Source organism: Puma concolor, chromosome C2 (assembly GCF_028749965.1).
Source record: "Puma concolor isolate L17-30 chromosome C2, mPumCon1.1.hap2, whole genome shotgun sequence".
In the NCBI taxonomy this organism is placed as follows: domain Eukaryota; kingdom Metazoa; phylum Chordata; class Mammalia; order Carnivora; family Felidae; genus Puma; species Puma concolor.
In genome coordinates, this window is record NC_141675.1 from 55,279,392 (window position 1) to 55,303,377 (window position 23,986).

At 42.1% G+C, this 23,986-nt stretch overlaps 1 protein-coding gene and 1 pseudogene across 3 annotated transcripts in view; one reads left to right on the forward strand and one right to left on the reverse strand.

Moving 5' to 3' along the window:
- The window catches only part of PPM1L (protein phosphatase, Mg2+/Mn2+ dependent 1L), a 307,409-nt gene that overhangs the window by 270,389 nt on the left and 13,034 nt on the right, over window positions 1–23,986 (forward strand). The window lies entirely within an intron of this gene.
- LOC147577267 (pancreatic progenitor cell differentiation and proliferation factor pseudogene) lies at window positions 1,635–5,983 on the reverse strand (annotated as a pseudogene).

The following is a 23,986-nucleotide window of genomic DNA, read 5'->3' on the forward strand; positions in this document are numbered from 1 at the left end:
GCCAGTGTGCATGCCCTATAAAATTTTAATTGGTGAGACTGTACTCCTTAACACACAAGTCCATGTAATGGCAGTAATCTTGATGAACTCTGTTCAGTTTGGGTTCAGGGAGGTCATAGGTACTAATAGGTCTAATTCATCACACTTGGTGGATATGTGGTTTTATATTACACTCTTGGTGCCATTAAACACTTACAGTGATCATAATGCTTATTGGTTTTCTCATCTCAACTCTCTTGTCAGAGCTGGCACATACACAAACAAAAACCCTAACTATGTAGTCTGAGGGCAGCTTGTATGTGAAAGGGCAGATGTGGATTTGAAGTCACACACATAGGGAAATAACACTTACCGAGTCTCATTATGCCCAATATGTCATAGGTTGCCTCATTTTACCCTCTCGAGTCCCCTCTGAGGTACCTGTGGGAAAGAGCCGCACTTAGTGAACAAATGAGGAAGTTGAGTCATACAACTAATAGGTATGGAGCTAAGACTTGAAACCCTTGCCCATCTCACGCCAGAGCTCATAGTATTTCCATTAGTGATGTCAAAATGGAATCCTATTAAATTGACCTACATGCCTTATAAGCATGTCCTAAAGCTTAAATAAGCTATATGTGAAAGCACTTGTAAACTTTGGAAAGAAAGCTATATGCAGGCAGGATATTTTTAATTTTGACCATTAACCTTAGAGGTAGTATCTGAGGGTATAAAAGATGCCTCTAAATAATCTCTAAAACTACATTCTTATTAGTCCTCCCCCTCCCAAAAGAGAATTTTAATATATTACCATTTTTTCTTAACTTTGCTGTTTCTCTCCGCTCTAGGAACTTTTTTTTTTTAATTTTTTTTAACATTTATTTATTTTTTGCGAGACAGAGAGAGACAGAGCATGAGCAGGGGAGGGGCAGAGAGAGAAGGGTCACAGATTCTGAAGCAGGCTCCAGGCTCTGAGCTGTCAGCACAGAGCCTGACGCAGGGCTCAAACTCACTAACAGCAGGATCATGACCTGAGCTGAAGTCCAATGCTTATCTGACTGAGCTACCCAGGTGCCCCCAGGAGATCACTTTTATACACACCACTTTGTGGTAGCCATCTTCTCCTCTCCCCTCATCCTTAATACACATACCCCATGGAAATGCTTCCTTTCCTTGCGATTCTGCTAGGACATAGAACAGTACTGGCAGGAGGAACTAAAGAGAGCAAGCCATTAATCTCTCTGGTAGGTGGCTGTTTTATAAAAGATATAATTTGATTATATTCCTGATATCAGGATCTTTTCCCTGGCCTCACTTCCACATACCCTATGGTCTCCCTGAGATCCTGAAAAAAACATAGAGAAAGGCTGGCCCATGGAAGCTGGGGACATTTTCTTTTTTTTCTTTTTTTTCAGGGCTCTGGCTGCTTGTTGTTTATTTTCCACTTGGATCAAGGCACACGGTTACAGGGTATTAGGAAGGCTGGCACATTGCTTGGATAGTAAAGAACGGTGTTCTCTCAACTTCCTTTTTGGCCTTTTGCTGTTTTGATATATAGGTATCTGCTGTTTGCAGCAGCCTGCTTAGTCTCTGGGAAGGGAGGGGACAGGCCACCCCTGATAGCCTAGCACTTACTGAAGCCTGGTGGTGGCCACTCAGGATTGGGGCCTGGTGTTGGCTTTGCCAGGCTGACCACTGGGCTGCTTCCTTGAAGGTAGCCAGCCAAGCCACAGGTGATGATGCCACTGGAGGCCTGGGGAGAGCCTAAGTGTTCTGGGGACTCCAGTCCAACTCCAGCTCCAGCCATGAATGGGAGAGTGGACTTGCTGGAAAGGAAGTTTGCCCACCAGTGACCGGGGTTGGCCTTGGGGAGACCAGGGTGGTGAGGGATGGCTTCCCCAGGTTACTGTGCACTTCCTCAGGAGCTGTGACTGGAAGTTGAACCCAGGCGCACCGGTCATAGTCATGGGTGGCCACGAATGAGCCGCTGGAGGGGATGGCTTCCAGGCTGTCGCTTGTGGGCTGGTGGAAACCTGGGTGCACGATCACAGGTGGTGGGGACGGGGATGCTAGGCCACAGGGCTCATTTGCAGAGGAGACCACGGAAGGCCACTCCTTAACATGCCACACTCCACAGCCGGGTGCATGCAGGGAATTTTTCTTGACCCCATGCTTGCCTGTACCATGGGAGCACACCGTGAGCTCAGACAAAATCCTACAGGTTCTCTCCTGTTTTCCGTTTTATAGTAACCTGTCTGTCATTTCCCAGGCAGCAGTCTCCTGTCATCACAACAGTCACATCTATTATCAAGGGAGGCAGAAGGGGGAATTTGAGTATTTAGAGAACCACTTCTAGGCTTCTAGATGTGGGGTTAAACTTCCAACACTTTTGCTTCCAAAAGTGATTTTCAAAGTTTTCCCTGTGTACAGTATCCATAATTCAAAATCCTAAGTTACATGAAATAAGAGAGAGGTGGTCCCTAGTGTACCTACTATATTCTAATCACAACACAGATTATAGAAACAACCACCCCTGAGCCAAAAAGGACAACTTACAGAGGTCCTTCCTTTGGTATAATCCACCAGACCTTAGAAGAGGCATTGCGTGTCAGACAAGACTTCGAAGTAAGAGAACACAAGGAGAAAGAAATCTTAGGAAAGTAAGCTTCACCCTTCCCCATCCTCCTTCCTGAAATAGGGACTTGAAATGATTCACCCTCCTTCTGTTTCATTACTTTTGCAAGCTGCCACCAAGACCAGATGATGGCTAATGTCCAGCAGAAATCCAGACAGGTCAGAAGTTTATATTTCTGAGAAGAACAAAGGAGAATCAAATGTCCTTTATCTGTCTGAGCAGGCAAGAAGTCAGATGCAGTTAAGGCAGAAAGTTGAGGAAGACACCACAGATGCAAGCTGGTAGTAGGGATTGTGGCGGCCTTATAGTGACCTGGAAAGAAAACCACAGAGAACAATCATTGAGCAACAACTATGTACCAGAAAATTTCATGGGTCTTGTTATACATTGCAGAAACCAAGAGACATTAGGTCATTTTTCTGAGGTCATCTAGCTAGACCATGAAGCCAGGTTGTATGACCTAAAGCTCGCATTCTTTCATTTCCTGTTGAATCCCAAACAGCTTTTCTGTAGAGGCCACAAGACTGTGAAATAGGGCAACAAAGGTATATTATTGCCATCTTCCTCTGCCTGGGAGAAAAAAGCAGAAGAGAAATCACAGTCTAATAGAGCTGACTTTTCTACATTTTTGTCTCCCCCTCACCTCCCATTTTTCCCCAACTCATTTTATTCCTGGGCTTGAACACAAGAGGCCAAATGTAATAGTATATCCTTTTAGGGGCACCTGGGTGGCTCAGTCGGTTGAGCATTAACAATCAACCATTGTCTGATTTTGGTTCAGGTCACATTCTCACAGTTCATGGGATCAAGCCCCAAGTCAGGCTCTGTGCTGACAGCACAGAGCCTGCTTGGGATTCTCTGTCTCTCCCTGTCTGCCCCTCCCCTACACATACATTCTCTCTCTCTTTCTCCCTCTCTCTCTCTCTCTCAAAATAAACTTTTTAAAAAAAGTACTTTCTTTTAATAATATCAATAGATTTAATTCAATGGCTTAAGTGGAGTGAGTTCCTTTTCCTATAAGTAATGAAATTGCCTCCATTCTATCCTGCTAGGATTGTGCATTCATTTCAGTGTTTCGAAGAGAGATCCTACCCTCACCTTGGTTCATTTTTCCATCACCTAATAGGTCACCCCTGAGTAACTTATGGACATCCAAAGTGACTTAAAAATTTATTACAAGGGCTATCCTTACACATATATAGAGTGTATCAGAGCATCACCTACCTGATATATTTTGAAAAGCACAAGAAGGGGCGCCTGGGTGGCTTGGTCGGTTAAGCGTCCGACTTTGGCTCAGGTCACGATCTCATGGTCCGTGAGTTCAAGCCCCACGTCGGGCTCTGTGCTGACAGCTCAGAGCCTGGAGCCTGTTTCAGATTCTGTGTCTCCCTCTCTCTCTGCCCCTCCCCTGTTCATGCTCTGTCTCTCTCTGTCTCAAAAATAAATAAACGTTAAAAAAAAAAATTAAAAAAAAAGAAAAGCACAAGAAAAACTTCCTTACCCAAATATATATCTCCTTGTAGCATATGACATTCCCTGAAATCTTGTCATTACCGATTCCTGACTTCATGTTACTAGATCAAGTTGCTGTTATTTGGTCTTCACCTAACACCTAGGATTCTCAAACCAAAGTCATAAGAATCCTAATGGAGGGAATAGAGGTAGAGAGGGAATGGGTAGAAGTAGGAGATTTTGGAGGCTTGAAGCATTACCTGTGAAGACCAGACACAAGTAGAGTGCCTCAATAGACCCTAGGTGCCAGGGGATGGGGTTGGAGCCCCACCACCACCCTCAGAGAGCAGATAAAGTATGAGATCTTTTGAGATAAAATTAGACCATCTCACAGTTTTGCTTGAGTTTGGTTCTGCTTACTGAATAGGTAAGTAACCTAAGCAAAAGGAAGTGGAAGGCAATGCAGGAAGCTCTCAAACCTGATGTGAAACATGTAGAGTTTTCATGGTTTATGTGGTACAGGGCCCCTTGGCTAAAAGAGGAAAGAGCTAATTTTGAGAGAAGTAGCCATTGTTCTTGAGTGTCTAGAAAGTGATTTTGACTTGTCTTCAGAAATGCTGAGGGCTTTGTCTCATTGTTTGCAGGGAAGATACTTACAGTTCCTTTTTTTTGTTGATATTGGAAATACTTGCTAATGAATAAATGAATAAATAGATGAATAAAAATATAAATAAATGAATAAAAATAGGAGGTACAAGATTAAAATGATATAAATGGGAGAAATACAGAGTTAAAACCCTACGTCAGAATGATTGGCTTATTTCCCAACTAAAGAAAATCATGACACGTGAGAGTATAAGTGGTGGTTCCTGCTGCAAACACCAGGGCTGAAGTGACTCTACAGACTGTTCCAGTCTTCCAAGTTCCAGGAAATTCCTAACCGATGATTTTGCTGTCTTTAGGACCTTCTTCAGGTTTGAACATATTATGTCTTTTTTGCAATATTTTTCAATTTATAGCCTAACATACTCAGAAAGGGTCACAGTATCCCAGCCAGATGATTTGAACATTTCTTTGTTGTCTCTAGTTAATAGGCTGTCCATGTGATATCCTCTTTTATTTTTATCACCAGAAACCACAGAAATAAAGGGGAAACACTATACCAGGAAGTCTGAATCAAGCTATGACTCAGATTTCCTAAGAAAGAGGAGATCAGAATCTACTTTGACCTCTTCAGTCTTAAATTCAGAACCATTTTGGGGGCAACATTAATTAATATCTGAGTTTGTGTGTGAGTATAGCACATCTTCCCTAATCATATTCTTCATACAATATACTTATTTGACATATCATCATTGACAATTTGTTCACTCCTGGGAAATGGCTGATCATAAGCGTATATATGGAAGACAGTGGTTCCAGGGTATGTGGGTTCAAGTCCCATCTTCTCCCTTAACACCTTTGTGTCTTAGTTCCTCCGTCTGCAAAAAGGGAATTCCGAAAGTATCATTAGTAGAATTGCTGTGAGAATTATGTGAATCAATATGTGTAAATCACTTAGAGCAATGCTTGGTACAGAATAGGTGCTCAATAAACATAAGCTGTTGTTATTCTCTTTCAGCAAATGGTGAATTTGACATAGATAGTTGTAGAGTTTGGTCAAGCCAAGCCAAGTGCTATTCGAAACATTACAGAGCTGCGGGGGAGTTCTTGTTGCTCAGTATACATTCCTTCATGTTAATCTGGTTGTTGTTGTTGTTTTTCCTCGGTATTAATGTTACCATCAGTCTCTTTGCTCATCACTGTTAACCTGTGGTCACTAGTCAGGGTCAACCTGTGGTCACCACTCAGGGCATTCCTTGTGTTTAATGCTGCAAATTCCAGGGTGCTTTCAGAGCAGAGATGTGACAAGTCCATTTTTCCTGCCAAGAATGTAAGTAGCTTGCATGAAATCCCATCTGACTATATTTCTTGATCTGAGGAGGATTAGTTCTCTAGGAAGCCCTTCATTTTTTTTAATCCTAAAAGAAGGCAGTATTCAAAGTAAAAATCCTTTTAAAAAATTCTTCATATTCTGAATTATGCTTTGGAAGTTCAGATTTTTTTTTTTCTGATTATGGTAACCATTAGCAAACATTTACTATGATGGTTTTAAAGATATGCCCACGGGCGCCTGGGTGGCTTGGTCGGTTAAGCGTCCGACTTCGGCTCAGGTCATGATCTCACAGTCCGTGAGTTCGAGCCCCGCGTCGGGCTCTGTGCTGACCGCTCAGAACCTGCAGCCTGTTTCAGATTCTGTGTCTCCCTCTCTCTCTGCCCCTCTCCTGTTCACGCTCTGTCTCTCTCTGTCTCAAAAATAAATAAACGTTAAAAAAAAAAAAGTAAAAAAAAAAAAAGATATGCCCACATATTCTTTGCTGCTACTTCCCTCAAGAGATGGAGCTTGATTTGTCTCCTCTTGAGTGTGGGCTGGACTTAGTAAGTCCCTTCTAGTGACTGAAGATGGTGGAACGACCTGACGTCATGTCTGATAGTAGGTTATAAAAAGACTGCAGCTTCCCTATTGGTTGGCTCTCTTGCTCTCCCTTTGTTTCTTAAATCACTTGCTCTGATGGAAGTCAGCTGTCATCCTGAGGCAGCCCTGGGGAGTAGGAAGGCAGCTGCCATATCATGACGATACTTCGGTAGTCAGTGGAGAGACCCACAAGGTGAGGAACAGGCCTGCCAAAAGCCATGTGAGTGAGCTTAAGCATACCCTTCCCTAGTTGAGCCTGAGACTGCAACTTCATGAGACCCTGAGTCACAACCACCCAGCTAAACCATTCCAGGATTCCTTCCAAAGCTATGTGAAATAATAAAAGTTTTCATCTGCAATTATGATAAGTCTTATATCTATTTCTTCAGCAATAAGCTAACTCACATTGCCTCACATAATTTATAGCAGAGGGCTGGTTGTATTTAACAATAAGTGTGGTCAAGAGGTTTTTTTTTTTTAATGTTTTATTTATTTTTGAGAGAGACGGAGTGACAGTGGGAGAGGGGCAGAGAGAGAGGGAGACACAGAATCTGTGTCTCCAGGCTCTGAGAATCAGGCTCCAGGCTCTGAGCTGTGAGCACAGAGCCCGATGCGGGGCTTGAGTCCACAAACCGTGAGATCCTGACCTGAGCTGAAGTCGGACATTTAACCAACTGAGCCACCCAGGCACCCCAAGAGTTTTATTAAAAAAAAAAAAAAGCAAAATTGTCCTGACACCTGTTCATTTTTTATTATAAGCACATCTTTTTGGTGTGTATTATAATTCAGTCTCTCCTCTTTATGAATTATTACTTTGACAATCATGTGAAAATTCTTCCATTTTCTTCAATGGTTCTGCTTCTTCCCAGGCAAGGAAGAGGCAGCCCCAAGGACTCTCTCTCCCTCTGGAAAAACGATCCAGGTTCTTGCTGCTCTGCCCTGTTAGAAAGCAGGGCAACTGAATGGGGAAGCAGTAAGGAGGAAGCATGTATTTTTTTCATCTGAAGCTATCTTAGTATTGGAACTTCCTAGGTTCAGTTTCTCTTGAAATTTTGTGAAACTCATATCTCATGATATTTCAGCTTTATTTTTTTTAAGTTTATTTGTTTATTTTGAGAGAGAGAGAGAGAGAGAGGGAATTCCTAGCAGGCTTCGCATTGTCAATGCAGAGCCTGACTTGGGGCTCGAACCTATGAACCGTGAAACCATGACCCAAGCTGAAACCAAGAGCTGGACCCTTAACTGACTAAGCCACCCAGGCTCCCCTTATCTCATCATATTTTAAACTATAATACATAACTTCTGTCATTTGGCAAATTTAGGTAGAAGGCATTGAATAAAACTGCTTTCCATCTGCTGATCAAATGGAGTCTGAATTAAATAAACTTCTTCAATATAAATGCTAAAATCTGGTTTCTGTAAGCCTTTGGATCTTTAAAAATTGACTTCTAGAAAGGTGGTCCTGGATCTCAGGCAACATATACTCCCTTTGGAAACTAGGTATAAATCTACCAGGTTTGGGTCTAAGATGGATTATTCCATTTGTGTACCCTCTCTAAGGCCACAAGAATTTGCTAGAGTTCATGATTATATTTTGAAAGTTATTGGCTGGCCAATTGCTTGATGCTTCGTGAAATACATTCTTTTATCACTAGATAATCCTTTACTTTCTTCTTTCCATTAAGATATTTCTTTTGTGGAGTGACAGTTCAGTGTTTTGTAATCAGAAACTTTCAGTACAATACATAGTTTTATAATTATTTCTAAATTATAGCCTTAGAGATTTAATTCTTAAATAGTGCTGAGGCACTCCTCCTCTCCTTTGTTAAAACTCCCCAGCTGGATGTCAGTCAGCCATCATAACAAAGGACTGATGTAACATGTGTTCTTAATTTAAGATCCTGAAAGCTGGGAATTTTCCACTGTACATTAGTTCAAATTTGCAAGCAAGCCAGAACATGTTCCCTCTCTATAAGGTTAAACATGTAATCTGAAAATAGAGCATGAGAAAATCAAGTGTGGTATTTACTGTCTCCAGTGCTGAAATTGGGCACTACAGCATATGGTCAAAGCCTTTACTATTAATTAAGTAATCACAGAAAATTCCATATGGATGATTTGTGAACATTCTGAAGTTGGGCTGGGAATTTGCTTCTTTATCATGTTTCCTTTCTAAACACAACTTTCCTAAACAGTATGTAGGTCTGTATTCATATTTGCAACTAGGCGATGTTTAAGAGCTTTGACACGTCTTAATGTGACTAATTTCCATATTAAGATTTGACATATATTTGGACTCATGTTAAATCAGATGTCCTCCTCATCATCATGTTAAAAGACTATTTGAAAAATCTCTCTCAAGTATGGAAGAGGAAGAAAGATCCCCTTTCATTCATTTCCTTAACCACCGCCCCCACGTACACGCACATACATATACGTATACGCATACATTTGTTCAGCTACATCCTATTCATGAGTCAAAACTCAGCTCAAATATCTTCTTCTCGTACCACTGCAAGCAGGTTTTTGTGCTTGCCTTTCTTGACTGAAACAGAATTGTTTTTCTATTCTCTCTCCTCTGACACCCCACTTAACTGTAACTTCTTTACCTACAGACTGCATCTTTTATTTCTGAGTCCCCAGTTCCTATCAGAATGCCTGGAATGGAGTGACAGTTCATCTGAAGCTATTTATAACCAGAAAGTCTGGTTAAAAGCTTGCTAAATGAATGAATAACTCTAGCCTCCAGGCTAGCTAGCAGATGAGTTCAGAGGCTATAGATGCATCATTTATAAGCTCAGCCAGAATCTTATTGCAGCCAGAGTGGCAGAGACTCAGCAAGTCAGAGACAATGCCACCCTGGGGTTTATAGCTCCTTCAGGGGCTGTATGAGGCCAGACTAACATGACAAACCACGTGCTGGGGTGCCCTCCTACCCCACATCCCTGCAGCCTGGCAGTTTTGCACTGTCTGTGGGCCAGGCCCAGCTCTGTGTGAGCAAGGCTCCTGCAAACATTTTGCATATTCAGGAACTCCAAGAAATGAAATAGGTGGGGAGAAACATTCCCTGGCTGGGGATGGGAGGTGGGGGGGGTGGGTAGACAAAATTCAATTATGTGACTCATACTTAATGTTTTAAAAACCTTGTTTTCGGTTTGAGTCAGAGGTTGACTTAATTACATTTGCCTGGAAAGTAGACTGGTGACAAGTGAAGAAACTACCATCCACTTAGGGTGGATCCAAGGGAGCAATGGCAATGTGAGAAGTTTCACTTCTGGCTGTCGAGCAGAGGGAGGACTTCCCGGTGACCACGAGAGTCGTGTTTAGATAAACGGATGTTGTACACCTTGAAGTGTTCTTGTGGTCAGTTCAAAAACATGTCTCCTGCAGCTCACATAGTAAGAAGCTGGGGGGCCAAAGGGGGATTTAGACCTAAGTGTTTAAGATTTAGAGCACAGTGTTCCCTATTTAATTAAAGAATTTCCTCCTTCTTACCTGACCTGACCAGCTCCTTTATCGTTATGCTCTTGTGACTCGTGCCTTGTCAGTTTTAACTCTTGGGCCCATAATTGCTGAGGCTTTCTTTTCATACTTGGAAAAGATGAGATCGTAGGTTCTACTCAGCAGAGGCTCATGACAGCAGCCTGGAATATGCCCCAGGTCTGGGGAGGTGCCCAGAGTACTAGACGGAGCAGCTGAAATGCAGCCTAAGTTCTGGAGCCCTTGCAAAGCAGTCACCAATTTTAGTTCCTGAGCCTGATGCCTCATTTAATAAATGGAAATGAATAATATATCACTCAGGATCATTGGAAGAAGTATTTCTTATCACCTCACAAACCCTGAATACTATCCAACCCTCCATCTGAGGCAGTGGAAAAAACATGACATTCTAAATACCTCAGAGCCCCTTCCGGAATGACAGTCTCAGGGATCTGGGAGACGGTGTGTGTCTGACGGCATTTCCAAACTGATCAGCCCCTCATCCTCACTTACTCCTTGGGCTTTTCACTTTATAATTGTTTCCGCCCCCCCCCCAAGAAAACTACATCCTTATTTTCCAGCTCAGCCGTGTTTTGAAGAACAATTTTTAAAACTTTTTTATACAACATTAGTATACTTGACCAAAAAGTTTTCTTTAAATATCTAGTTTGTATATTGTCCTGTATCACTCTTTAGTAGAAACACATACAAACTTTAAAGAATTCTTGTTCCATATCTGTACAAGGAGGGGATGATGATGATGAGGAGGAGGAGGAGGAGGAGGATATATACCTTGCAGGGTTTTTGTGAAACTGAGTGAGGTCAGGTATGTGTGAGCAGCAAGCAGAGTGCCTGGCCCATTGTAGCCTGTTTAGTTAATGACAGTCATTTTCTTTTGTGACTTGAAATGCTGGCATCCTGGAACTCCTCTTTTGTCTCCCGCTCTCTCCCCCACCCTCCTTGAGCTTCACCTCCTGTAATATGACACCCAGTCAGCAAGGGCCTGTAGCAGGAACCACCTGGCTGCCTTGGGGAACTAGCTGTCCCTGGTCAAGGCTTCCTGTACAAGTGTGTCACAATTGGCTTCTTCCTGCTGCCTTCCACCCTCTGTGGTCATCCCTGTCCCTTCCAGGGCAGCAGCATCTAATCGTGTCATGTGGTGGTGTCAGAGTGGTGTCAGCAAACCCAGAGCTTTTGCAATACTACCCGTGATAAGTCTTGGGCCTGGCATTCCTCCAGATGCTATTTCTTCTCTCCCTGGAACTACATTGACCAAAACGGATAGAGGGAAGGCAGAAAGACTAATCAGTATTTCAGTTGGATAGGCTCAGTCTTGTTGACTGAAATGGCAGGTTAGTTCAGCAAGGAAAATTGAACAACTAAACAAAAAATCCAGTCATATCATTGTAGACCATGGCAGAAGACCCTCAGTAGTAGGAAGGGAGGGAAGTGCCCAACATTGAGAGCACAAAAGTAAAAAGCACTGAATTTGGTAAAAGTGAGATAATTCCTGTAAATGAGTTACATTAAATGTAGAGATTTCAGAAAATTTTTCAAAACAACTTTTAAACCAACTTTAATAACCAATATTTTCTTTTTGTTTCCATCTAATATTCTTCTGTATTTATTTATATATGTACTTATTGAGGTAAATGAAAATAGGAATAATTTATGTACAGGTTTTTTTTCAAGTAAAAATGCTAACGTAGTATATTTTTTAAGAAATTTTTAAAAAAAAGAAATTTTAGGGGTGGGGCAACTAGGTGGCTCAGTTGGTTGAGTGTCCGACTTCGGCTCAGGTCATGATCTCACTGTTCATAGGTTCAAGCCCTGCATCAGGCTCTGTGCTGACAGCTCAGAGCCCGGAGCCTGCTTAGGATTCTGTCTCTCTCTCTCTCTCTGCTCCTCCCCAGCTCTCTGTCTCTCTCTGTCTCAAAACTAAAATAAACATTAAAAAAAAAAAAAAAGAAATTTTAGGGGCACCTGGATGGCTCAGTTGGTTAAGCGTCCAACTTCAGCTCAGGTCATGATCTCACAGCTTGTGGGTTCGAGCCCCACGTCAGGCTCTATGCTGACAGCTCAGAGACTGGAGCCTGCTTCAGATTCTGTGTCTTCCTCTCTCTCTCTCTGCCCCTCCCCTGCTTGTGCTTGCACACGTTCTGTCTCTCTCAAAAATAAATAAACATTAAAAAAAAGAAATTTTATTCACAGCTTTATTTCATTTTTCACTTATGAGTACTTTCCCATGACAGTACATGTTCTTTAGCAACACTAGATTTAATGTTTATACTATGCCTTATTATTTGGATATTTCATAATAAACATATGTCTACTTATTTTCATTATTTCTATTGCCTTGTTGTTTTAAATAATTGTATGAGGTCAGTCCTTGTACTTGAGGCTCTGTTCACATCTCTGATTATTTTCGTAGAATAAAATTCAAGAATTGACCTTATTAAATCAAAGAGTATAAATAAGTGTTTATTCTGTTCTTTGTTTTGAAAGTGAAATGTGAAGAAATCCCCATTAGAAAGCTGTTCCTTTCATTCATTTTTATTCTACAAATTCTTTTTTTTTTTTTTAACCTCTTTCTTTATGCTAAGAACCATATTGGGCTATGTATGTGAATTCATTACCCTGCTACATCTTCAAGAGGGAGCTAAGGTCTCACTTCATCCCCATCATCTTCCATTTCTCCCCACCACCTACCATCTAACCAGACTGAACCAAGCTCCCTCTCTGCCATCACTCCTGTCCACACACCCAGGCTCTCATGGCACTGTCATAGCATTTTCCACTCTGGAGTCTAGGGTCTGCTTCCATCTTGTCATTAGGCAGTAAATGCCTTGGAATTGAGGACTGTATCTTGATCATCTTTATTGTTCCAAAATCAAGCCTAGTAATTTGCATGCAGTAGGCACTGAATGAGGGAACAAAGAACATAAAACGATTTAATATGCATGCGCGCACACACACAATCTTATATTATTAGATGCAGGAGATAGAGGTATGAGAAAGAGAAAAAAGAGAGTCATTTTCATGGACTAATATGGTTGTATTTTCCCAGTTGTTGATGCATAGGGGGAATATCACTTTTTGGTGTGTGCCCAGATGGGCCAGATGGGATTAACATAAGGATTTTACCAGATCTTTGGGACAGCAGCTTGCCTGGGGACACAGCTTTAGGGTCAGTTTCATAGTCCACTGAACCCAAAGCAAGCTAGAGAGTTAATAATCATCAGATCAAATTGGCCCCAAATATGATTTAGCTTTATTTATTTGTCCTAAATGAACATAATTGTACAGCCTTTATTTTGTCCCTTTAAATGGGGATATCACTGACTGTGCTCGTTTGGATGCAAAATGTCATCTAGAAATAATTTATGTAACTGCAGAACCTGCCAATGGCATGCTTCACAAAGGCAAACTTGGCTTTGGAGACTGTTTCTCCTACGAGCTAGAATTTCTCAGTAATAGATGTGTGCTAACTGACTCAGCAGCCAGGGAAGTCACGTTTGGTTATCGAACATTGTTGGTACTGGCTATTTAAAAAAAAAAAATGTTTTTAAGTTTATTTATTTTGAGAGAGAGACAGAGAGAGAGAGAGAGAGAGAGAACAAGCAAGGGAGGGGCAAAGAGAAGGAGAGGCAGAATCCCAACTGTGAGAACTGTGATATCATGACCTGAGCCAAAATCAAGAGCCACTTAACCAACTGAGCCACCCAGACACCCCTTAAATTTAATTTACTAATTTCTAGGCCACGATAAAATTTAAGATGTGTAATGTGCAACAGACATGAGATATCTTATCACCTGTCTATCCATCCATCCGTCCACACGCATTATGCAGTTACAAAATAAACATGTAAAAATTTAACCTATTTATCTCCCTAGAACTGACTGGAACTTAGATTTTGAGTCCATATTGGATCTGATACTAAAATCCTACTCTATTCATTTCCAGGTATATCCCATTATTTCTTGATTTTTCTCAAGTTCCTATGTTAAGTTCGTGTTTGCATCCCCCTCTTCCCCACAAGTGATCTGAGTGATCTGAGTATCTGGCTGTTGTTAATGTCCTGGTACCTGCTAGGATGACCCAGGGCCTCCCTCATCCCATCTCTGAAGCATCTGAGAGTTGCCATTCCTCTTGCAGGGACAGCCTGGCAGTTCTCAGTTATTCTGTCTGCTGCGCACTGGGCTGTGTAAGTGAGCTCGTTCAACCTTTACCTCTCCGCACTGGGACAAAGGTTTGTGATTTATTGGGCTCTGCCCTGGAAAGCTAGGTCTGAGTCTTTTCTGCTTCAAGCTTCACATGATTCTTGGAGACCCACACATCAAAGACTCCCTCCCGGTTTTCCTTTGTGTCTCCCCTTCATCCCCGCCTCTCCCACCTGGGCAGCTGTAGTGGTCAGGAAGAGAGCACTCGTGGGCAGGAAAACTTGCTATTTGCTCCATCTTCATATGCCTGGGGTTCAGTCCAGATCCTGGGCTGATGGATGCTCAAAAAGATTTTTCTCCTGAGAATACTGTTTTTTTGTGAGTTTCCATAGCCTATCTGAAGCTCAAAAACTAAGCATGCTTGTTTCTTTTCTCTTTACACTTCAGCCACGGCAATCCTAATCTTCCCTGGGACGATGAGTGCCTCACATTGAAGGAAGGAGACTTATGTACATGTGAAGGGGCAGGAACTTCAGTTGATATCTCCAAATGTCATTCTTCCAGCACATGAATATGTAAATAGATTTATAGCTATACAGTAATTTAAATAACTGAATAAACTCAAAGGCCAGATTTGTTTGTTTTTAGAGAGAGAATGAGCAGGGGAGGGGCAGAGGGAGAGAGAGAGAGGGAGGGACGGGGGAGAGAGAGAGAGAGAGAGAGAGAGAGAGAGAGAGAGAAAATCTTAAGCCAGCTGTATGCCCAGTGCAGAGCCTGACTCGGGCTGGATCTCATGACCCTGAAGTCATGACCTGAGCCAAAGTCAAGGATCAGACATTTACCTGACTGAGCCACCCAGGCGCCCCAAGACCAGGTTTGTTTTGAACTGAAACCAAAGGGAAGGGGGTTGATTCTATGCTAACAGAAAAAAAAGCCAAAGAAAATGTAACTCTTTGTTAAGCACCAGATGAATCAGGCTACACCTCTCAGTTTCCAGCCTTCCTCTTCCCTCTTCTCTTTCTGCCATTCTCCTTTCTGCCTTTTATTAAAAAGCAAATGCCCCTTTTATGAAGTTTAATTTCCAAAGTTCCTATTATGCCCACTCTTCCAACATTCATAAGGAAGCAGAGACTACTGGTAATTTGCTGGGAACCCTAGAGAAAAGTGAGATCTCTCACTGAAGAATCCTCAAATAACATGAAGACATGAAAAAATGTAGCCAGTGCTTCTCTGGCTTATGTAAGAAGAATCAAAGAACCATGAAATTAATTTTATTTATTATTAAAAGATACTGGACTTAGGATCCAGTATGTGATAATGTAATTAAATTAATTTCAGTAACATACTATCATCTGAACTAAATGTCAGCAGTAGTTATGAGAAGCATATCAGTGAGCATCACAAAAGCTTGCCTGCTTACTTATACCTTAAAATAGTCATGCTCAGAGAGTATAGATGAAAACTCCCATAGCAAGAGGACCTTCTGGGTTTTTCTAAGACTCTCCAGTGCACGTGATCCATTTAATGGGAACCAACTCACTTTATCATGTTCATACTTAACTGAAAAGGAAGGATGAGAAGGGTGTCCAGGCCACACTCAAGGGTGAAATAAACTTTACTATTATAGCAGTTGAAAGTAAAGTTGAAGAAGATTTCAATTTCAAAACAGGGTTTAAGAGCATCAGATGACATATCTATATTTTAACTCTGGGGAGGTGTGAAAATTAAATGAATACTCCATCGGACTCTAAAAGCTTGAATTATGACTTCCTCTGCCCCATTAAATAGATTATTTTTCCTATTTAGGGTGGCACACCTCATTTGTGGAAAAAACCTTTCTGGCACTCATACACTGTTTCTTATTTCTACTGGTCATCTTATTAATTACTATGTGTTTGCCAAGGAAAAGCCCAAGTATACCTACATCTAGAATTAGCACTAGGGTTTGGGGTGACTGAGTGGCTCAGTCCGTTGAGAGTCTGACTTCAGCTCAGGTCATGATCTCACGGTGTGTGACTTTGAGCCCTACATTGGGCTCTGCTGACAGCTCAGAGCCTGGAACCTGCTTCGGATTCTGTGTCTCCCTCTCTCTTTGCCCCTCCACCGTTCACACTCTCTCTCTCTCTCTCTCTCTCTCTCAAAAATAAATAAACATTAAAAGAAATTTTTTAGAATTAGCACTAGGGTTTAAAATAATAGAATTTGTCATCAAGTTGACTGGCTCACGTTCAGCCAGTGTCACAGTCCATGGATGAAATTTTTGCTTATGCAAAAATCTCACCTAGGAAATAAAAATTCGTGATTTGTAATAGACCTTTTTCTCACAAAATGTTATTTCTGCCACTCTGTCCTCTGGAATGTGATGAGGGGGAGTTGAGGCAGCTTTGGGTTGCAAGGGAGGACCCAAAATGTGCCATCTGGGAGAGCTTCCTATCTGTGCCCAGCCTAGGGACTCACAGAAACTGTGGGAGGTGTGTATGGGCATGTTCCATCACTGCTTTCTCCCTTTGGAAGCCCACAGAGATACTCTGCCTTCTTGAGTAAAGAAGGACTTAATGTGTTCTCAGTAACACTCAGATGTGGCCTTAGAGATGTTGCTACCAATATTTCACTCTTCAGGTTGCTTTGGGGCTGCTACCACACTCTGTGTGAAGTAGATACCCTCTGATATGCTCTTCTGCTGGAATTCCTCAAATGACCTTCTTCCATGGTAGGTTTCTTCCTGGGTGGGCAGGGCAGGATACAGCCTAGAAGCAGGGTCCCTGTATCATTGTGCAGGTTTGACTACGTGAGTGCTAGAAGGCACCGTTCACACTGTGGTTATTATCAGTTTGAATGTGTACTTTAGCTATTTTATGGAGTTGGTGGTAAACTGTCTTACGGAAGAAATACCTTTCTCTGGTTTGCACAAAAACATTAAATATGAGCTAGTAACGGCCTGCCTCAAGGTTGGAACACTCTGGCAAACAGTGGGTGAGTTCCGCCTCTCACTTGGCTGTGTGGCCTTGGGCTAATCCCTGAATCTCAGTCTTATCATCTGCAAAATGGGGATAATAGACTTTATAGGCTGTTAAAATGAAAGAAATTATATATGCCAAGGACTGGGCTTAGGGCCTGACACATAGTAGGTGGTCAGTATGTGATAGTTCTCATCACTTGGTCAGCACAAGCCTCTCTACACACACAGATCTCTTTCCAGTCACTTTCCACTCAAGGCTCTCAGAGCATAAAATAACTGTCAGACGCATTACTACAAGACTCATTACAGTAGAATTACTGATTTTTAGTATGAATCATTAATTAGTATTAATTCAGTAATTCTCTGCACTGAGGTAGACTAATGAGTGGTGATTCTCCCAGGACAGTGACACATATTAGTATAATGCTGACGAGGGCCTGCCTCTGAGAGAATTTAGAGCAGGGGGTGCAAGGACTCAGGCAGTCCTTAGTCAGAATCTTAGTCTCTTGTCTAAGAGAAAAGGAATGAAGAAGGAAAGATTAGAGCTCACTCTTTAGTTTTCCAGACAACAGGTTGTCCCCGACAGGTCTGTCTCTGCCATGGCATTAATTATTACAAGAAAGACTGGTGAACAAGCTCTGAGCAGGTCAAACTTTGGCGGACTTAAAGATTATGCAGACAGGGGCTGGAGACTGGGGAGTCTTATCTACAAACTACCTGGCACTTTATCTGTGTTTCAAGGCTCCTCACAGCTTTGGCTGTGGGAGGTGGAGACTGGAAGTCCCTGCTGACAGTGATCTTATCATTCCCTATGATACTTTCATTAATGACTGGCTTCACCTGCTCTTTTTCCAATATGTTGCTGCTCACCAATATAATTTCTGTCAGTCACCGGGCCCTGATGTCGTCTAGGCCCTGAAATTGTGTTCTTGAGCTAACATTCATTGTCAAAACTTTACAAGATAAACCTATTTCTCCTCATCCTATAAATGTGTTGATTTTCCCATGCTGCATATATTGAATGGCCTTGAGACTGTTAACACCTTCAATGAAATCCTCTCTCTCACCCACAAATGTATGCGTGTGTATGTCCCCTTCTCCCCATCTGCTTCCCCTACCTCTTCTCCACCCCACCCCCAATTTTTTGCTCCCTTTTGGCACTTTTCCTTATTCTCTTACAAAAGACTTGATGCCACAGAGGGGAGTCACTATGTGGCTCCTAAACCAACTTAATTCCACCCAGTTCTCCCATCTCTGCCCAGCCTCCCTCTCCCACTGCCAGAAAAAAATCAAACTGCAGTGTCACTTGCATAAGAAAAATGATGTGGTAAGGTGAACTTTCAGAAAATAAGGATTCTCATGACTCTGATTTTTAAATCGTAGCTGTGTGCATATAGAAAGCAGGGGTGGGGAGCGCCAGGGATTGAGGGTAGTGTGCTTTGATTGGCACCAGGGCAGGGAGTTCTGCTCTGAGCAGAAGTTGAAGGTGGCCCTGCTCAGAGATGAGGTGAGGCTATTCAGCAGTGGGGGGGGGGAGGCCTAAAGGCAGCTGAGGCTAGCTTGTGTGTCACTGATGGTAGAATCTGAATCTGAATTTGAACTATCTGCTGGCAGTAGTGCTGTCACTGTTGTCACTGCTGTTCTCCTGGGCTTTGTTTCCCCCTGTACGAGATTGTCAGTTCTGCTTTTCCTCCTTCATGTCTTGTGTACTTGGCTTTATGCAGTGGATATGCTCCTGAAGTGTTTTGAATACATTTGGGTTTTAAATGACATTACATTCATCTTAATACAGAAAGGTATAAAGAAAATGAAGTGGTCTAAAATCTCAACACCTAGATACTCTGTTAATATTTTTTAAATAAGAGTGTGAATATTTACATGGTTAGAATATATGTATTTACAAAGCACAAAGTGTGAATTGTACAAATGCTACCATTAGTACATGTTATAAAAGCACCTCATGTTACCTAAATACTTAACACCGCTCCTAGTGCTAGGAGTCTGTGCAGTGTACAAAGCACTATCATGGAATAGAGCGATGAGTATTGTAAGAAGCATTTTCTTCTAAAAGACTTTATAATCGGGGCATCTGGGTGGCTCATTCGGTTAAGTGTCTGATTTCGCCTCAGTTCATGATCTCTCAGTTCATGAGTTTGAGCCCCGCATCGGGCTCTGTGCTGACAGCTCAGAGCCTGGAGTCTGCTTCAGGTTCTGTGTCTCCCTCTCTGTCTGCCCCTCCCCCGCTCACACTCACTCTTTTTCTCTGTCTCTGTCTCTCTCTCTCTCACAAAAATAAATAAACATTTTAAAAATTTTTGATAAAGGACTTTATAATTAAAATATATACACACAGAGCAGTGAATAAGAAAGGGTCACCCTGGCCCAAAAAGAAGCTATTAGTCTAATGGGTCAAAGAATCATTTGACCCACAGTGTCTTTTGTTTCTTTGCACGGGGTTGTTTTTTTTTTTTTTTTTTAAAGTTGCCAACATTTAAAAATCAGGAGAGTTCAGGGGCACCTGGGTAGCTCAGTCGCTTAAGCATCTGACTCTTGATTTTAGCTCAGGTCATCATCTCGTGGTTTGTGGGCTCGAACCCCAAGTCAGGCTCTGCGGTGCCAGCCACAGAGCCTGCTTGGGATTCTCTCTCTGTGTCTCTCTCATCCTCTCTCACTCTGCCCCTACCCTGCTTGCACCCCCTCTCTCAAAATAAATAAATAAATATTAATTTTTTTTTTTTTTTTTAATTTGTAGAACTATTCACAAGGGGCCTACATTCCAACATGGCAATGGCCTTAATTGCTAAGGATCTGCTGCCCCTTAGCATGTGTTCTCCAGTTTGCCAAAAGCCCCACCCACATTCCCTGTTGTGGGCCTGACACTTAAATCTGATTTCAGTTGTTACTTATCCTCACGCCTGCCCTTAGAGCAGAAGATATTTCAGAACCCATGGCCCTGTCAAAAGTAGGGGGATAAAGCTGCTCCAAGAGGGCCACGGGCTTTTTCTTCTACCTGTCCTACTTTTCTAAAGGCATTGGAATTTGCAGTTCCAAATCAAGATCAGCAGAATATGAAAATTGAAAAGAGCCTATAGGTCAACTAATCCCAGCCGCTGGTTTTTTATTTCAGAGAGGTGAGGCTGCCTTCTGATTGCTCATTATTGAGCATTTTCAGTGTACCAGCTTTGTTTAAGTTCATACAGTCACAGTTATATTAAATGAAGCTCGTGTCACATGATTAAATTTTTTCCTGATCTACAAACTTTTTTGTGACTTGTACCAACATATACTGCGAAAGGGGACAAGTTGACACAGAAGTGTAGAAACAGGTCACAGAAATCTTTACTTCTGGGAGTAGGAAGAGACCAGCTTAGAACAGGAAGAATTGCTGATTGTTCAAAGGTGTGGCCTGGTGGAGTCGGTCCTGGTATGTGACCATGTGACCAGGACAGGGGGTTATCCTACCTGAGACCTAGTTTCCCATCTGTTAAATGGGGATAATTATGCCTTCTCTCAGGCAGATTAAGTTATACAATGGAAGTAAATGTTTAGCATTATAATGAAAAGTTATCATTGGGGTCTATTATTGTTATCATTACTAGAGTAGTAATTCTGGACTCAGGTTTTTTAGGCACTTAGTCCCACAGTGCATATGCATCGAGCAGTGTAACCATGGGTAAGACACTTGAAGCCTCTGTGTCTCATTTTCCTATCTGCTCAAAGGGAGGAATGAAGTCTGTCTCACCCCCACTGAAGAGTTAGGAAATCAACTACACGTGTGTTTGTGAGCCACTTAATGGCATTTAGAGTGCTAAATAAATTGTCATTACTACTTTGCTATTAACTAAATTGAGTTTATTTTTTTTTTTTCAACGTTTATTTATTATTTTTGGGACAGAGAGAGACAGAGCATGAAGGGGGGAGGGGCAGAGAGAGAGGGAGTCACAGAATCGGAACCAGGCTCCAGGCTCTGAGCCATCAGCCCAGAGCCTGACGCGGGGCTCGAACTCACGGACCCCGAGATCGTGACCTGGCTGAAGTCGGACGCTTAACCGACTGCGCCACCCAGGCGCCCCCTAAATTGAGTTTAAAAACATTGATGACCAGGGTCTTCAAAGGTACCTGAACTAACCCATTACTTAACCTTCATTAGGATTTACATTTTTCTCAAGCTCAACTCACCAAGTGAAGTAAGTCCCTAATATTATCCAACTGTAATAATTAGGTAAGTCCAGAAGAGGTTTTCTCATGTACCTTTACTTTGCCTACCAGAAATTAAATCAGAGGAGAGAATGCTGGTTTAGAAGAATAGACTAATGAATAATTAGCATTTGTGGGTTTTCCCTAAAGAAAATGAAAATTCACAGGACAACATGAAAACATGTCTGTTCTGCTCAACTACAAACTGAGGTCAGAAGCAGACACAGAATGCTCATGTAATGACCACCGTGAGGCACTTTTATCACTTCCCAAGGCTCTGGAAGGCATGGTGAGGATAGAAACCCTACCCATGTTTCATTTGCATTGGACCAGGAGCCTGGACTGGAGGGAAGAGCTCGGGACGGTTCTGGGCTGGAAGCTCTCTCTAGTTATTGGCAGTGTGCCTGTGTGCATGGTTATACATGTATAGGAGGGTCCACATGTTTTGATCAATGTGTAATATATATTTTGCTACTGCTAAGTCTCCCTGCTGTGGTGGTATCCAGAAGATGGTGTAAATTGTATTATTGAATGAGGTGGACATGCTCAGAGCAAGTCTGCAGAAGCTTAGCATACGTCAGTTCAGGATCAAAGAGATAGCGTGTGATTATTTATTCATTCATCTACTAATTCGTTTATTCAGCAAATATTGAGTGGCTGCTGTGCTAGACATCAGCATTATAGTAGGGAAAACAAGCGGACAGTGTCTTTACCCTTGTGAAGTTTACATCGTACAGGGGAAGATTGGTATTAATTAGTTTAAATAAATATACAAGATATTTACATAAGTGTGTGTTGTGAGGGCAATAAGGGAAATAAAGGGGAGATCACCCCATCAGGGAAGGCTTCTCGGATGATGTCACACTTGAACTAAGACATCACTGTGTGCATTAGTCAGCCAGTGTCAAAGATGGGGAAATATACGAGGCAGAGGGAACAGTGAGTACAAAGGTCTAAGGACAACAAAAGGGTTGGCATGTTTGGGCAACAGAAGGGAGGGAAAGCAAGGGCAAGAGTAGTATGACATGACATTGGATAGTTTAGGTGGGGGCCAGACCATGCAGGATGTGGCCATCATTGTTTTTCACCTGACTGCTGAAATAGCAGTACTTAGAAATGACGGTGGCCTGGACTAGAGTCAACACAATGAGAACAGGAGAGCTGGAAGGGTTTAAGAAGTATCTTAGAGGGAAGAGTGACAGAACTTAATGATGGATTGAATGTCAGGAATGAGGACTAGAAAAACAAGGATTACACCTAGCTTAAAGTAACTACATTAGATGCCATTTTCTGAGGCTTAAAAGTTAAATAACTTGCCAGACCTCATTCAATTAGGACATTGAAGTCTAGTCTGTGTGAATTCACTTTTTTCATTGTTTTAATCTGTGAAGTGAGGCTACTAGGTTAAATTTCCAAGATATCTTCCAGATTTGCAATTAAGTTCTCATCTAGATGAGAAACATCAGAGGTAGAAACATCCTGAGGTATTTAGTAATATTGCCAGAATCTGGTATCTGATATAGTGCTATGGTGGAATAAATCTTTTATATCAAAACTTGTAGCCAAAATTTGAGAGGTGTTATTTTCTCACACAAACAAAAGAAACAATGATTTGCCCATTTTCTCTTAGACACAGTGTTTTTGGGAGTCTTTCAGCAACGAGGTAGTTTGTACTGTAAAGGAAGATTACATTATAAATTGTCTGTTGTAATCCCAAACTAAGACTGCAAAGCCCAATCGATAAATTGCTTACAGGGAAGCAGTTTTTTTAGTATTATTCGTCAACGTTTATTTATTTATTTTTGAGAGAGAGAGAGAGAGAGACAGAGACAGAGCACAAGCAGGGGAGGGGCAGGGAGAGGGGGAGACACAGAATCTGAAGCAGGCTCCAGGCTCTGCACTGTCAGCACAGAGCCCAATGCAGGGCTCAAACTCACGAATCATTAGGTCCTGACCTGAGCCAAAATCGGACCGATTGAGCCACTCAGGTGGCCCAGGGAAGCAGAGTTTTTAGATTATGCTTGGGCCTCCACCCAGATACAGGCAGGTTTCTACAGAGAGGGGAGGGGTGTCATTTCAGTGATCTGAAAAACAGCCTGCAGCTCTAATTCCACCATCTGGGGCCCGCCCATTTTGGCCAGGTCTGAGATTCCATTGCTCACATTAGCAGCCCCCACTGTCTCAAAGCAGTAAATTGCTGAACTCCAGCTCATGAGGTACATCTTTTTTACCCATAGAAACAGTGGAATTGTGTTCTTGACAAAGGAATTGGCAGGCCATGAATCTTAAGTATATCCAACAGCAAGTGAATAAAGAAAAGCAACCACTCTAAATCTATCCCTAGACCCCCTTTTTTGGACTATAAACCCCTGAATCAGTTAGGATGCTACAAGGAACAGAAAAATCCAACTTAAAAAGCCACGAGCAGTAAAGATATTTAATGTCTCACAGGACAAGTCAATTTCAGGCTGGTTCAGCAGTTCTGTGATGTCTTAGGGACTCAGGCTCTTTACCTCTCTGCTCTACCCTCCTCAGCAGAGTGCCTTGACCCTGAGGCTCAAGATGGCTGCCACAGTTCTGGGAAACACATGAGCCAACACGGGACCAA